Below are 12,728 nucleotides of genomic sequence, written 5' to 3'. Positions count from 1 at the left end.
AAGGTTGGGCAATCCTACTTCCGTAGTGATACTGCCTCGGAAACCCAAGGAGGGGTCGCTATGAGTCGGGGCCGACTCGACGGCACATAACAACAACAGCAACATAGCCTCTATACCCAATATTTCATTCATTCCATCTCCTAATGTGTCACCTCTTATAACAGATACCACTGATTCTCTGTCTGTCACTCCTTAGCCCTTGGGCACTCATTGTTCTTGGGCATGTTAATGGCCTCTGATTTCAAGCCCCTACAATTCCCTGCCTGAGAACTTCTATTTTAATTCAGAAGCCTTATATACACATGTGCAGGGTAGGCCTAAGATGCCAGGGAGCTAGTGACCAGAGCAGAAGTCCCCAGCCAATGATGGATAGTTGGTGGCAAATTAATACTCATTCACCCATGGAGGAACTATGAGGTTCCTTTCTGCAGGTTCCCAGAGGTGCCCAGTGGGATTGGTTCCCCACTGCCCATAATGGTAACCTGCTCACTAATGCATCCTTTCTTGGCTTCTTTCCCTCAGCCATTTCCTGGACCCACTGCCCTATTCTTGTGTTCTCCCAAATAAACTGGCTTCACTCCAGGTCTGCTTCCAGGAAAACTCAATTTAACACTCATCCTCTCTAGTTCCACTTTATTTCAGGAATTCATTTCTTTCCTCTAGGATTCAAATACTCTCTTTAGAGGTATATTTGTAAAACATAAATTCAATCATGGTTGAAACTTCCCTGGCATGAAACTCTTTAATGATTGTCATTGTCTGTAGGATGAAATATAAACAGGTTAGTATGGCTTACAAAAGGAGCTCTGGTGGCATAGTGTCTAAGGCATTTGACTGCTAACCGGAAAGCTGGCAGTTCAAACCTACCAGCCACTCCTCAGAAGGAAGACTGAGCAATCTATTTCCGTAGAGATACTGCCTTGGAAATCTGAGGAAGGGTCACTAAGAATGTCCATGATCCCATGATCTTTCTTTTCATGATCTTTCTTCCCCATCCGTCTTTCCAGTCCCACTTCTCACCAATTCCAACCACTACCATGTGCTATATTCCTATGGAAAAATGCACACTCCTTCAAATGCACCATTCAATTGCAAACCTCATGGTCTAACACACATCTATCACGTCCTCCACTCAGCCCAAAGTCCAACCAGTGAGCTTGTCTTCATCCCACGTTTCCCACATAAAATTTCTCTAATAGAAGTCTCTGGGTTGTGCAAATGGTTAAGGCACTTGACTGCTAACTGAAATATTAGAGTTTCCAGCTCACTTAGAGGCACCTTGGAAGAAAGGCTTGCCTATCTATTTCTGAAAACTCAGCCACTGAAAATCTTATGGAGCACAGTTCTACTCTAACACACAGAGGATCATCATGAGTCAGAGTCAATTCCATGACAACTGGTTATTACCACCTTGGTTTAAGGTCTATCTTCTCCATGTGGATGACAACAAGACCTCCTCAATATCTCTATCTTTGTGTCAGTCACACTGCACATTATTCATTTATCATGTTCATCTCCTCTAATTCTACTATGTTAAAAGCTCCAAGAGGGAAGACACTTGTTTCTTTGAGTCATATATCCCCTGCATCTCCCCAATGTGCAATACACAGCAGGGACTTTAGAAAAGTGTATTATGCTACTGCAGTGGCATGCATGTTGCTATGATGCTAGAAGCTATGCCATCAGTATTTCAAATACCAATAGGGTCACCCATGGTGGACAGATTTTAATGAAGCTTCCAGATGAAGACAAATTGGGGAAAAAAGCCTGATGATCTACATACAAAAACTGGCCAATGAAAACCCTGTGGACTACAACAGGGTAGTGTCCTGTATAGAGCTGGAAGATGAGTCCTCTAGGCTGAAAGTAATTCAAAATACACAGTGGTTGCAATAGTGGGCTTAAGCATACCAGTGATCATGAAGATGGCACAGGACCAGGCAATGTTTTATTCCATTGTACTAGAGGTTGTCTAGGAGCTCTGGTAGCATAGTGCCTAAGGCACTTGACTGCTCACCAGAAGGCTGGTGGTTTAAACCCACCAGCCACTCCTCGGAAGGAAGGTTGGGCAATCCTACTTCCGTAGTGATACCGCCTCGGAAACCCAAGGAGGGGTCGCTATGAGTCAGGGCCGACTCGACGGCAAACAACAACAACAGAAGTTGTCTTAAGTCTTAGCCAACCTGATGGCAACTGACAATAAAAACGTTATACTAATACACTAAAATCTGTGAAAGCCAGAACCTGGATAAGGTGGGAGTACCTCAGAGAAGGAAAACTCAAATATTTTCCACTAATAGTGAACAATAGAAAAGTAATAAAACTATACAAAGGCAAAAAACTTGTGAGATTCAGAAAAAGAAGACAATCCCATCAAGTTCTAGCTCTTGTACGTTTAGCTTAAATGGGTGAATCATGCAAATCTAATACATGTCAGAGCTGATATTCAAGCATGGGTTTATCAAAATAAAAAATTTGTGCTCTTCCCACTACTGTGTGCTCTCTAAGAGAGAGAGCCTCAACTGTGTCACTTTGGTGCCATGGCACACAGTTCTTATTGGATAGATGCAATGAATTTGCAGTTGTAACATATTTTAATGTATAAGATTTAATGTATGGCCCTTTCCCATGGGCAGGAAGTGTATAAGGACATCGTGTCTGAGTGCCTCCCCCTAGAAGCTTCTTCAGGTTGATTTCCCCTTTTCCTTTGTATCAGGTCACATATATAACAGAGCCTCCTTTGTATTTTGCCCCCATAAAGCCCCCATTCTTTTTTTCTCCCTAATCTAAGTCAGGGAAGAAAGAGTATCTGGAGAGAGTAGAGACAGGAAATAAGATCATTCTGAGAAAAGAGTCAGACTCGGGAAGCTCTCTGGAGATGCAAGGTGGTGAGGAGTGAGGAAGGAGCCTGAGAAGGAAGAATGGCTTTAACTGAGGCCATTGTGAACAAGTGAGACCAACTTTCCGCTGACAAAAGAAGAAAAGAATTAAGATGGCTTTCCAGGTAACTCAGGAAACAGTGATTTGTATATCAATAATTGTCTCACTTACTTACCCCGTGTTAACCTAAACCAGCTAGTAAAGCTACTATTGAAATTACATCATTAACTTGGAATTCAGGCCATTGAGTCAGGTTTTTATGCTAAGGTTTTTGAATGAGTCCCTTCATCAGTTTTCCCCATCCTGGGCTGGAAAGAGGAGTAGGAAGGCAGACAGTCAAGATTTCCCTAACACTTATAAAGATAATGAGAATACCATGGTTGCTCCATCAGATCCCTTCTTTGGGGAAAAACAATTTGCTTTCAGTTCTGAACTCTCTCTCCATAAAAGGATAGACTCCCTAGTCCCTCAAGGTGTCTGCTTCCATGGGTAGGGGAGATAGCTAGAAGCCCTTCTTCAGCATGCTTTATAGAGTCCCAAGGCCTCCCAGGGTACCTCTCTCTATGTGGTAGGCCTTTCTGTTGTCACAGAGTAGTCTTTAGTTCTGTTACCAAGATAGATTTTACTGCTATTTGAACAAGCAAAACTGTGACTTCATCGAAATACAATTTGTTATTTTCATTTAGGAGCTCTGGTGGCATAGTGCCTAAGGTATTTGACTGCTAACCAGAAGGCTGGCGGTTAAAACCCACTTGCCACTCCTTGGAAGAAAGATGGGGGCAATCTATTTCCACAGTGTTACTGCCTCAGAAACCCAATGAGGGGTCTCTATGAATGGGATCTGACTCGATGGCAGTGAGTTTGTTTTTGGTTTTATTATGATTATTATTTATTTCCCAATGTCCCCTTACAATTATCTCCTTTGCCCCTATATGAAAACTTAAATAGGCCAAAGAAATTTCTACTTACCTCCAAGTAATCAAAGCTCACTGCCATCAAATTGATTCCCACTCATAGTGACCCCATTGGGTTTCCAAGGCTGAAAATCTTTACAAAAGCAGAATGCCTCATCTTTCTTCCACAGAGCAGCTGGTGGGTTTGAACTGCTGACCTTTTGGTTAGCAGCCAAATGCCTTAACCACTACACCACCAGATCTCCTTACCTCAAGGTAATAGACCGATAATGAATCTTAAGTGATAAGTTAAAGGGTCTTAATTCTCTAGACTAACAGCAAATCTCCAACTGGTTAATTCATAATGTGGTCCAACAAGGTAGAGAGTAAGTATGGATAAAGATTCAGGCAACTTAGGCTAGAAAATGAGCTCTCTCTTCATCACAGCCTTGTTGTTCCACCCTGCATGCTTATGCATGCATACAGACAAACACACACACATGTTTGTAGGCCCTAGATAATCATTAATTAGGTGATGTTAGTTCCTAAAATCACTGAAGTCAGGCACCATGAAAGGAATGATAAATTCAAGAGAGATTCTATAGAGAGTTCACGCCACAGTTGGGGAGATAAAACACATACACAAGCTTTGATAATTTAAAGTAGAATATGAGACCTGTGGTAGAGATCAGTTAATGGTAGAGTGCCTTGGTAACACAATCACAAGCTTTCAGTGGCATTCAACAATTTTCATGCAGTAAAAGTCTTTCATGGGTCACCTGCACTTCTGCCCCACGTGACAGTCATTCCTGTAATCAGGCAGAAGGAGAGGGCCCTCTGGGACATATTGGCCTCTCAGTAGCACTATATAGACTCTTTTAAATCTTCTGCACAGAAGTGGCACTCACTGACCACACTTGGTGTTGATGGAACACAAGGACACTAGAGAAGGACAGTAGGAATGAGCATCATTTTAAAGGCAGCAAATGCTCTGAAAGTATAATACAACCAATCACACATTTTATGAGGGAGGAATACATATAGTGCTTTTGGAGTCTGGAATACTCCCTTACTTCTAGCTGAGGGAAAGAAAGAAGACTTTCTGACTGAACAAGGTGGCACTGAGTTGGATCTTAAAGCACTGGCATTCGGGAGGGGAAGCATGAAGGGAATAGAATCAGGAAAGCATGGAATCATGAAGAGAAGTCCTGAGAAATGCAAAACAAATGGAACAGAAAATGGGGAAGTTAAGTAGCAGGAATAAAATTAAGATATGATTGTGGAAGGTCTTATATTCCAGCTGAGTTTCAGGAGTCACTAGAAGCAATGGGAGGGAAGGTTGTGGGAAGATGGTGATGTTCAGAAGAAGAGGAGTGGCCTAGCTACAGCTGTGCTGCAGGTACATTATCTGGTCTGAAAATGGTGTTTCCAGGACAGGACATGCATTTAAGACTTCTAGTCTTTTCTGTATTTTCCCTTTTCCTGGTATTAATTTTCTTTTCTGATTCTACTTCTCATTCTCCTCCTTCTCCTGTTCTTCTCCTTCTGTTACTTCTACTCCTCTTCCTTATTCTCCTTCTCCTTCTCCTCTCTCTCTCTTTCACTCTCTCCCTAAACCAGCTCAAATATCCTCTCATTTGTCCCTGAAGTCCGATCTGATACTCTCAAGAAAAATCAATTTATCTTTTTTCTTTATACCTATAGTTATTACACATCTTATCCTAAAATTGTGAGTATATGTGTGTGTTTGCCACTGAGTTATGTGGTTCTCAAACATAGGAGTCCTCTCCTTTATTTTTGTATCTTGCCCTTAGAGCTCAGGACTGCACACAGCATTGTTTGTTGAAAGGGCACTTTAGAGGAGGAAAAACAGAGACATTCAGTTTGAAGATTCTTGTAATATTCTATATAGAGAGTGGAAATCAGAATGGAGTAAGATGAAATATACTGATATGTGTGTGTGTGTGTGTGTGTGTTCATTTTACTTACAGTAAATTCTGAAGATGTCTATTTTATATTTTAATGTATGTCCCTTTGTATTCCAATGAAATACCATATGAATGAAGCCAAATATCTCACACTTACCTAAGTTTGAACATGTGTGCTTAACCTGACCTAAACAGCAGAATCTTCTAGAGTAAAATGCACTCCAGTGAATAAAACCCCACATCTCACCTCATGCCTTATCCACACTTCACTATAGAATGAGGTCAATGGGAAAGCTCAAATAAGGAAGTTCCAGACCCTAAAACCTACTTTAATATCCATATGTCAATTACCCATGAACTATAAATATTTTCTTGCCTGTAATTCTCAGTTGTCATGTACTGCTTACTAATGGTATTTCTCCAAGGCCTTGTCTGCTTCATTAGGACTGAGAACTTACCTGATTTCAGAGGAAAGGCTGAGTGGTGAGGTTCAACAAGAGAAAATAAGTCTGGGTTCCTGGAATGAAAATTAGAAATGATCTCATTTTTCAACATTCTTTCTATAAAGGAAATAACAAGAATGGTGTAGATTACTGAAATTCGAATCTTATATTTAGGCTCAAATGAAGGTTACTAAAGGAATTTCAGTGTAACTGGTCAGAGGCAGAAGATGTCCTACATGATTATTGCCAAAGTCCCATGACCTTCATATGAGTGGGTATTGAAGGAAGGGTGAATTACAGAGAGGCAAATGTTAAATTTCATTATCGACCATAGCTAAAAGCCAGTCACATATGGGAGAACTGGCACATCAAAGGTCTTCCAGTCTCAAGTCTTGTAGCTATTTTTGAAAACACCAAAGAAAAGTAATAAGAACTGAATGCTTATTCTCAACCATTCTTCTTGAATTCATTCCTAGGCTCTTTCTATATCATGAATATCTACCTTGCCTCATTCAAAAAAGGATTTAAGTAGCTAAGTGATAAAAGTTGCAAAATATTTTCCTATTATTCAAGAGGTAAGGAAATCAGAATTCAGTGACAAGATCCCATATGCCAGGAAGAGTTCTGCATACTTTGCACATGTGATCTCACTGAACTCCCATGGCAGTCATGACAATAGAGAATATTTTCCCCATAATTCAAATAAGGAAACTGAGATTGAATAAATTATTTCCTTTTTCCAAGTTTAGACATATGCATCTCTAATTATTCTTTTTATCCAAATGGCATTTTATGTGAAATTATTTAATCAAATACATTTATAGCATTTTCTTCAAAATATTATCCAAAGGTGTACTTTCTATGAGTAATGGTCCCTGATATTCCTATTGTAATTTAGGTCATAGGTGACTCAGGACAGAAATTCTCTGACTGAGATTTCATGGATGTTGTGAAGAAGAATAAGAAAATTTCTGCCCTATATCACCTATGACCTAAAAAATAATATGAATTCATTGGCTGATTTTTAGAAGTAGATTGCTGGGCTTTGCTTCTTAGTTCACCTTAGTCTGGAAGCTCAGCTGTAATCTGTTTAGCATCATAACAACCTGAAAGCCTCCGCTGACAAATGAGTGGTGGCTGAGTTAAGTATATTGGCCAAGAATGGAACCTGGGTCTTCCACATAAACAGCAAGAATTCTATCATAAATCATTGCTTTCAAATTATTTTTTTCATAAAATCAGAATTTTCACTCTTAATCTCAAATAAACTGGAAAACACTATATACTTGAAGTCATAAAATCCAATTCTGGTTTGAATTCTGCTGCATAACAATCATGCTATTTTGGCAAATTCAGTTCTCTTATCCCTCAACTTTCTCATTTGTAAAGCTAAAGGATTGTATCGATATATTTATAAAGACCCTTTCACCTTATTGTTTTATTATTATGAACATTTTTTAAATGGTAGTATCTTCCTTAATATTCTGTGCAAAAACAAAAATATAATTGGCAGGAAACACATTTTTAAATGTTTTAAGTTTAAATTCTCATTTAACCACAGCCTGATTTCTTTCAGTCTCATGTTAATTTTTGGGGATGTGCAGCACCATACTGAGAATAGATTAAATATATTGCCTAAATACCCTCAATGAATAGCAAATTTCTTTAATGTTAATGCTTTTTTCATTCTAAACATTGTCTTCCTAGATAATCAGTTTTTAAATTTGTGAACACCTAAGAAAAGGTGTCTGCTCAAGTGTATTTTTTGCTCCTTGTGGAGAAACTCATCCCTTTGGACAGCCAATGAGATCACCTCACCTTTAGGGGAAAACAAAAAATGTGTCCATGTGTTTGGCAGATGATGAAAGTAAACTCTGTTTACAGATTTTCTCTTGACTCAGTAAAAAAAACGGAGGGGGGGATTTTCTTTCTGCAAAGAAATTCCCTCTTTGAAAAAATTTCTCAGCCTTGAGAACATGGGCATGATGACTCCCAAAAATGAGCACTTTGGAAGCCAGTTGGCAAGCATGCCAATAAATTGCAGAGTTCAAGGATCTGCCTTTAATGAGGCAGTGTTTTATTTGTGGACTTTGAGTAGATCTGCTTCTTAGATGTAGGATACGATTTTTACAAGGGCTGGTGTTGAAAGGAGTAAGTTGTATCTAGCCAGACTGAAAAATTTGTTTGCATTAATAAGCAGACCTTATCTTGGCTTAAGATGGTCAAGTAACATCATAAACCTCTGAGTTCACTCATCACACATCATGAATCTGAGCCTTCAGTATCACTGGAAACCTAGAAATCCCATTAAGAATCCTCAGTATATTTTAAATGAATGGTTTTAAGGAGTTCTAAATATACTATCAATTTTCCACAAGCCGTATTTGAATAGGAAGCTCTGGTGGCTTAGTGCCTAAGGGATGTGACTGCTAACCAGAAGGCTGGCGGTTCAAACCCACCAACCACTCCTCAGAAGGAAGATTGGGCAATCTATTTCCGTAGTGATACTGGAGGGGTCTCTATGAGTCAGGTCCAACTCCACAGCAAATAACGACAGCAACAACTGCCTCAAAAACCCAAGGAGGAGACACTATGAGTCAGATCTGACTCGATGGCAGTGAGTTTGGGTTTTTTTGGGGGAGGGGAGTATATTTGAATAAATCAACCTGTTCCCATTGAGTTGATTCCAACTCATGGCAACCTCATGTATGTCAGACAAGAACTGTGCTTCTCAGAGGGATATCATTGTTGATGTCAGATGGATTTTGGCAGAAAGCAAATACCAGAAAACAGTTTACCTGTGTTTTATTGACTATGCCACAGCATCTGATTGTGTGGATCATAACAAACTGTAGATAACATTGCAAAAGATGGGAATTCCCAAACATTTAATTATTGTGCTCATGAGGAACCTGTCCATAGACCAAGAGACTGTTGTGTGAAGAGAACAAAGGGATACTGAATTGTTTAAAGTCAGGAAGGTTGTATGTCAGGGTTGTATCGTTTCACCATGCTTATTCACTCTGTATCCTGAGCAAATAATCCAAGAAGCTGGACTATATGAAGAAGAATTCAGCATCAGGATTGGAGGAAGACTCATTAACTACTTGCAATGTGCAGATGACACAATGTTTCTCACTGAAAGTGAGGAGGACTTGAAGTGTTAAGAATTGAAGATGTCACTTTGAAGACTAAGGTTTGCCAAACCCAAGCCATAGTATTTTCAGTCACCTCAAATGCATGTGAAAATTGGACAATGAACAAGGAAGACTGAAGAGTTGATGCCTTTGAATTGTTGTGTTGGCAAAGAATACTGAAAATACCGTGGATTGCCAGAAGAACAAACAAATCTGTATTGGAAAAAGTGCAGCTGGAATGCTCCTTGGTGGTGAGAATGGCCAACTTCATCTCACCTATTTTGGTGGTGGTGTCAGAAGGGGCCATTCCCTAGAGAAGGATATCATGCTTGGTGAAGTGAGGATCACCAAAAAAGGAGAAGACCCTCCTCAAGATGGATTGACACAGTAGCTGCAATGGTTGGCTCAAGTATAGTAAGAATTGGAAGGATGGCACACCACTGGGCAGTGTTACATTCTGTTACACATAGGGTGGCTATGAGTCAGAGCTGACTTAACAGCACCTAACAACAACAGGTAATTTCATTTTTTAAAAAAATAAACCCTATTAACTTTTTTTAAAAGATAAATTTACAGCTTTATCTAATAATTATGTATTGGTTTCATGTGTGTCCATTTGGGAAGGGATAGAATTTAATCAGACAATTGAAAATTAAATATTTTAAAAAAGAGAAACTATCTGATAAGTTTTGAGTCAGGCTTCTCAGGTGTTGGGACATGCTGGCTGCAAATGGGAAAAAAAAAATTATAAAGTGTTCAGGCTGGTAGAGAATTATTTCCGGGTGTTTATATGATGATATACAGAGAACTGTACCTCATGAATGGAGTGCGTTAGTTATATCAATCGTTTAATAGTTTTGTAAACCTAAAGCCTTGGGAGAAGCCATGAGCAGATTATGCGCAGAAAGTAATGGTAAATTTTGGTGTGAAATCTGTAAATTTGTAATAATGTAATTCAAATGACAAATAATCAAGTATAGGAATAGAGTAATTTCTCAAAGAAAAGAAAATAGGAAGACAACAATCTCCATACTGATCAAAAGAAGAACAAAATGTTATTTCATTTTTAATGTGGCTTTTAAATTATTTTTTTATTTGTTGTTATTGTTGTTATGTGCTGTCAAGTCGTCTCCGACTCACAGCAACCCCTCCTTGGGTTTCCAAGGCAGTATCTTTACAGAAGTAGTTTGCCCAATTTTAAAAATGTGGGTGGGAGTGTAAAACTGAATAAAATAGTTTAAGTGGGCACACCAATCAAATTATCATCCTCTGTAATGCTAGAAAGAGGCCCTCATAGTACAGTGGTTAAAGCACTCAGCTGTCAACCAAAAAGCCAGGGATTTGTTAATTAGAAAAGTAGTTGGTTAGGGGATAATTAAGTCATAATAGTTAGTCCACTAGCTACCTGTCTGTTCAGTCTATATTCTGTGAGTTCCCCAACCCATCCATAGTGCTGGAGCACTGGACTCCTGGCTGCTTGCTTGACCCTATCCCTTTGACCACATATCTTAAGGAGCTGGGTTTTCAATAAATTCCATTTGAAAATAGCTGACTAGGCATGAAGCTCTGGTAGCATAGTGCCTAAGGCACTTGACTGCTAACCAGAAGTTTGGTGGTTCAAACCCACCAGCTACTCCTCGGAAGGAAGATGGGGTAATCTACTTCCGTAGTGATACTGCCTCGGAAACCCAAGGAGGCGTCACTATGAGTCGGGTTTGACTTGACAGCACATAACAACAGCAACAACAGGCATGAACAATTCATTTCCAAAAATTAGCCAATGAAAACCCTATGGATCACAACAGAATATTGTCCAACATAGTGTTGGAGGATGGCCTCCTAGGGTGGAAGGCCACCGTTAGAAATATACAGTTGCCACAACAATGAATTCAAGCATACCAATGATCATGAAAAAGATGCAGGAGCGGGCAGCCTTTCATTCCATTGTACATGGGCTCACCATGAGCCAGAGCCAATAGCTATCAAAAACAACAAAATAACTGTTTCCCAATACTTGCAATAAAAAAAATTTCAACAGGATAGTTCTACATGAATCAGTGGCAGGAAGGTATGTCTGCTGTGGTCTTGTTCAATGGGTCATGAGTGAGTGTGTATATCAGGAAGCCAATTACTCCCAAAAAATATTTGACAGTTGTGACACTGGTTTGAAAGATTTCTCCTGAAAATATAGCTGTCCTTGGTCAGCAAAGTGAGAGCAAGAATAAAAGGTACCCTTTCTTAAGCATGAGCACATATTCAAAGCAAACCTCACGAGATTTCAAATGTCTTCTTCAATCAGGGCACTCGGTTCTCATTTTGGTAACCACATTATATGTGTAATGGGCACTTAAGATCAGTACCACTTGGAACTCATTTGGGATTTATGGCTTTCCCCAACTCCTGTTTTCTGAATTCAGACTCAATTTATGACTTGGAACATAGTATTTCCTACAGGAAAAACTTTGATACGTTCAGGAGAAAAAAGGGCTCTTGGAGAATATTAAATATCTCTTACAAAACACCATGCTGATGAGTAAATGAGAGTGTAAACGAGTCCAGATAAAAAGTATTGTGTTTCCAGTGAAATTCTCAAGGGCTTAAGAGTTAACGGAAAAAGTTCTGTGGGGAAGTGTGTTTTAGGTTATGCCAGATACAAAATGTGTCCAAAAGCACTTGAGATGTTATCCTTAGATTAAGATGCTGCCACACCACCCCTTCTCAGTAATTAGTAAATCAGACAACTAAAATTTATGTGTAAATTCACTGCAAGTCATGAACATGAATAATGATCTCAAACTTACAAGCTTCAATTAAATACAGAATATCTGCAGAGTTGCCCTGGAGTAAATTCCAGACTTCAAAGAAATTGTGAATTAGGCCATGAAGAAAAAGATGAAGGCATTGACTTTTGGATTTTTATTTTATTTTTAATGTGGCTTTTAAATATTTTTAATTTGTTGTTGTTGTTACATGCTGTTGAGTCGTCTCCTACTCACAGCAACCTCTCCTTGGGTTTCTGAGGCAGTATCTCTACAGAAGTAGATCGCCCAATTTTAAAAATGTGGTTGGGAGTATAAAACTGAATAAAATAGTTTAAGTGGGCATACCAATCAAATTATCATCCTCTGTAATGCTAGAAAGAAGCCCTCATAGTGCAGTGGTTAAAGCACCCAGCTGCCAGCCAAAATATCAGTGGTCGAACCCAGCAGTCATTCCATGGGAGAAAGAAGTAGCAGTCTACTTTCATGAATATTACAACTTTGGAAACCCTGTGGGGCAATTCAACTTTGTCCTAAAGGGTCACTGTGAGTCAGAATTAACTCAGTAGCAGTGAGTTTGGTTTTTTTGGTAACTTCAAAAGGGTACAACCCAATTGACAGACCACTTATCTGTCAGTTTGTTGTACTATGGTGGCTTGTGTGTTGCTGTGAGGCTGGAGGTTATGCC

Source organism: Orycteropus afer, unplaced genomic scaffold, assembly GCF_000298275.1.
Source record: "Orycteropus afer afer isolate SDZICR_OR568_19922 unplaced genomic scaffold, OryAfe1.0 scaffold00077, whole genome shotgun sequence".
NCBI lineage: Eukaryota > Metazoa > Chordata > Mammalia > Tubulidentata > Orycteropodidae > Orycteropus > Orycteropus afer.
The sequence above is the reverse complement of the archived record's forward strand: the minus strand, read 5'-3'. Positions refer to the sequence as shown.